The 3,632-nt window shown below is 50.8% G+C and overlaps 1 non-coding gene across 1 annotated transcript; it reads right to left on the reverse strand.

Annotated features, from left to right (window-relative positions):
• Positions 1 to 3,144: 3,144 nt before the first annotated feature.
• On the reverse strand, positions 3,145 to 3,308 carry LOC120376191. The gene has a single exon (XR_005587098.1). It is a non-coding gene; the product is annotated as a U1 spliceosomal RNA (small nuclear RNA).
• Positions 3,309 to 3,632: the final 324 nt, after the last annotated feature.

The raw sequence follows: 3,632 nt of genomic DNA on the forward strand, positions 1-3,632 counted from the left end.
TGCTTCTCTCCTGATTGGTGGCGGGGTTTAGTGCCAACGCTTATATACTCTGGTTTCTCTTCAGATCGTATAAATCTATCACCTTACAACATGGGCTACGGCTATTATAAGTGAGAATAATGCATGAAGCAACTCACAAGCTTGTCATAAACTCTAAACACGTTTTTTTATAAAGCTAATGCCTGTTTTAACAACACTAACAAACAGGTGAGCAAGACTAGTTTCCAGCCATGCGTTTGTCACTTTTCAGTAAGGCCTAGGGGCCTTGGCATGAGCTGGCACCTGGTCTGCCAGTGTCAGAAGAGGATCTGCCCTCTCTTATCCCCAGGTGTCTGTACTGGGAGCAGTACTATTCAACTTATTCATAAATGACCTGGGGAAAGGGCTAAACAGTGAGGTGGCAAAATTTGCAGATGATACAAAATTGCTCAAGAGAGTTAAGTCCCAGGCAGACTGCCAAGAGCCACAAAGAGATCTCACAAAACTGGGTGACGGGACAACCAAATGGAAGATGAACGTCAGTGCTCATAAGTGCAAAGTAATGCACATTGGCAAACATAATCCCAACTATCCCTATAAAACGATGGGGTCTAAATTAGCTGTTACCACTCGAGAAAGAGATCTGGGAGTCATTGTGGATAGTTCTCTGAAAAAAATCCACTGAATGTGCAGCGGAGCTTTGGGAATCATTAAGAAAGGGACAGGTAATAAGACAGAAACTATCATATCGCCTCAATATCAATCCATGGTACGCCCACATCTTGAATACTGCGTGCTGATGCGGTCGCCCCAACCTCAAAAACGATATATGGGAATGGGAAAGAGTCAGAAACAGACAACAAACATGATGAGGGGATATGGACCAGCTTCCGTCTAAGAAGAGATTCATAAGATTGGGACTTTTCATCTTAGAAAAGAGACGACTAAAGGGGGATACGAGGGAGGTCTATAAAACCATGACCGGCGTGTAGCAAGTAAATAAGGAAGAGTTATTTACTCCTTCTCATAACACACGAACTAGGGGTCACCAAATGAAATTAATAGGCAGCAGCTTTATAACAAACAAAAGGAAGTCTTTCTTCACGCACCACACAGTCAACCTGTGGAACTCTTTGCCAGATGATGTCGCGAAGGCCAAGACTGTAACAGGGTTCAAAAAAGCACTAGATAAATTCATGGAGGATAGGTCCATCTATGGCGCTTCGCCAATGGTATCCCTAGCTAGGTATCCCGGTTTGCCAGGAGCTGGGCATGGGCGACAGGGGATGGAGCACTTGATGATTCCCTGTTCTGTTCATTCCCTCTGGGGCACCTGGCATTGGCCGCTGTCAGCAGACAGGATACTGGGCTAGGTCTTTAACTTGGACGGGTAGCTGGGAAGACGGTCAATCAGACAGAACCCGTTCGACAAACCTTTTCATTTCCTTGTTATTGCCTGACTCCTTTATTCATTTCCTTTTCCTTATTTCCCAGCAGACCGACTAGCCACCAGATTTGGGTGCTAGCAGAGGGACCTGACAAGCTCCTTCTTTTCGGCAGCGTTGAACATGCCAGGGCACAGTCAGCTTCTGGATGCTCATCTGAATGTAACACCTAGCGCTCAGCTTTATTTCTGTTTCTTAGCTCTTTTGGGCCATCGCTCTTTGGTCTGACCCGTGGGATCCCTGCATTAGGAGAGATGGCTAATTAATGAGCCCATAAACCTTGGAAATCAAATGAAACCTGAAGTCCGTAGAAGACCTCAAAAGGCCCTTGGGGGGTGGAGTGCGAGCTGAGGAAGAGTTCCCTGCACAGCTTACCTCTCCATTCTCGTTTTCCTGTCCTGAGCGCAAAAGCCAGGAAGCAGCTCCGGGTAGGGAGGGGATACCATATGTGTGCAGTGGTTAGACAGGAAACAGCAAGGAACTGGACTCGTATGGAGTGAAACAGTAAGCATCTTCTTTATGCCTGATGACTGCAGGTTTGAGAGTGTTATGGGGGAAGTGGAGGCTTTCGGTGGGCTTTCACAGGAAATGTAATGGAAAGGCTGCAGAAAGTGGAATCCCAGGTTTTTAAACAATCCTCCACTAACACACCAAACAGCTCAGGTCTAGTTACTCATTCAAAATTAGAATAAACTTACAGCAAGATTTCATCATAAATGAAGTCAAACCCTAAAGATTTCAGAACACAACTGCTACAAGGAGCCACGAGGGAAGCAATACAAAGTCAACCTTGTCTCAGAGAAAGGCAGTTAAACAATTTCTCTTTTTTAAAGCAGCATAATCTCCCCAAACGGAAGGGCACTGTTCCCGGAGAAGGGTCCTGGAGAGGGTTTTCCTCGTTGGTGCCGGCCATCCACCTCCCCGAAAGGCGGGAGCTAGGTCGACGGAAGAATTCTTCTGACCAAAGCGCGGACTGACGTAGCCGTGCCGATTTACGTTCCCCGTGCAGACCAGGCCCGAGGGTCGGTGCGTGCTGAACAGTTAAGTCAAAACAGCTCCGTCCGTCAGAGGTGTGCAAAAGGGAAAACCCGCTCCTGGGCGACGCGGCCATGCCTACCCTAACCCCCAGCGTAGCTAAGGGCATTTGGAGAGGCGGTGGGTGGGCCTAAAGGGACGGAAAGCCCTCCTCCAGCATGGGATTGTGACAACCTAGTCTCCGTAGCACAGACAGGGTGGCTAGCAAGAGACAGGAACAGACAGGGAAAGCCAAAGCGGCCCCAGGGCAGAGGGCGAGGCTGCCTGTTGGATGAGGCGACCAGGTGGGAAAGGCCTTTTGGACAGGCCGTCCTCCCATCAAAGGCAGAAGAGACTGAGAAGGAGGGCCGGGCAAGAAGCTACAAGCAGGGAAAGAAGCAGAGCAGGCAGGCAGGCAGCTCCTCTTAGAGCCAAGGAAGGCACCGGTCCAAGCCCCCCAAAAGCAGACTAGAAAGCAGATCAGCTGCAAAAGACCAGGGAAAACCAAGAACACAGAGAGATCCAAGTAAAGTTTCAGAGCTGAGCTTTGCTTACAAGGAGGAACGTGTGACAAAGATACCTAGAAGTACAGGGCCTGTGGAAAAGAGCACTCCCAAAGTCCCAGAATAACAACTGTTTTCCTGAGAATCTGCTTTGCAGTGCATTAAGCCTAAACAGCCCACTATCGGTTGTTCAAACCAATCACCAGGGGAGAGCGCGAACGCAGTCCCCCACTACCACAAATTATGCAGTCAAGTTTTCCGCATTTGGGGAAATCACAGGGGTCAGCACACCCGCAGTGCAATGGATAAGCCTCACCCTGGGAAAACCACCTTCATGATCATGGTATCTCCCCTGCTAGGTAAGTATGAGTTCCTGCTGCCCGGCCGCCGCCCGCCCTCACTCGTCCCACACTTATAACACACGGGGCGGACCGCCGCGCCCCCACCGCCGGCCTCGCCCCCACCGGCCCACACTGCCGACAGCTGCCCCGACGTGGCCCCCGGAGACCCTCCCTTCTCCACACCGAGCTCCCGGTGCCAAAGTCGGGCCCTGCCTGGCAGCCTGCGTCCACTCCCACGATGCTCTGCTCGCACACAGATCTGCATACCCGCTCCCGCGGCTCCGCCCCTCCGCTCGGGCCCCTCCCCCTGCCCGCCCGTGCCGCTCTTGCCTGCCCTCTAGTGGTAGCCG

The sequence above is a fragment of the Mauremys reevesii genome, linkage group 12, assembly GCF_016161935.1.
Source record: "Mauremys reevesii isolate NIE-2019 linkage group 12, ASM1616193v1, whole genome shotgun sequence".
NCBI classification, from domain to species: domain Eukaryota; kingdom Metazoa; phylum Chordata; order Testudines; family Geoemydidae; genus Mauremys; species Mauremys reevesii.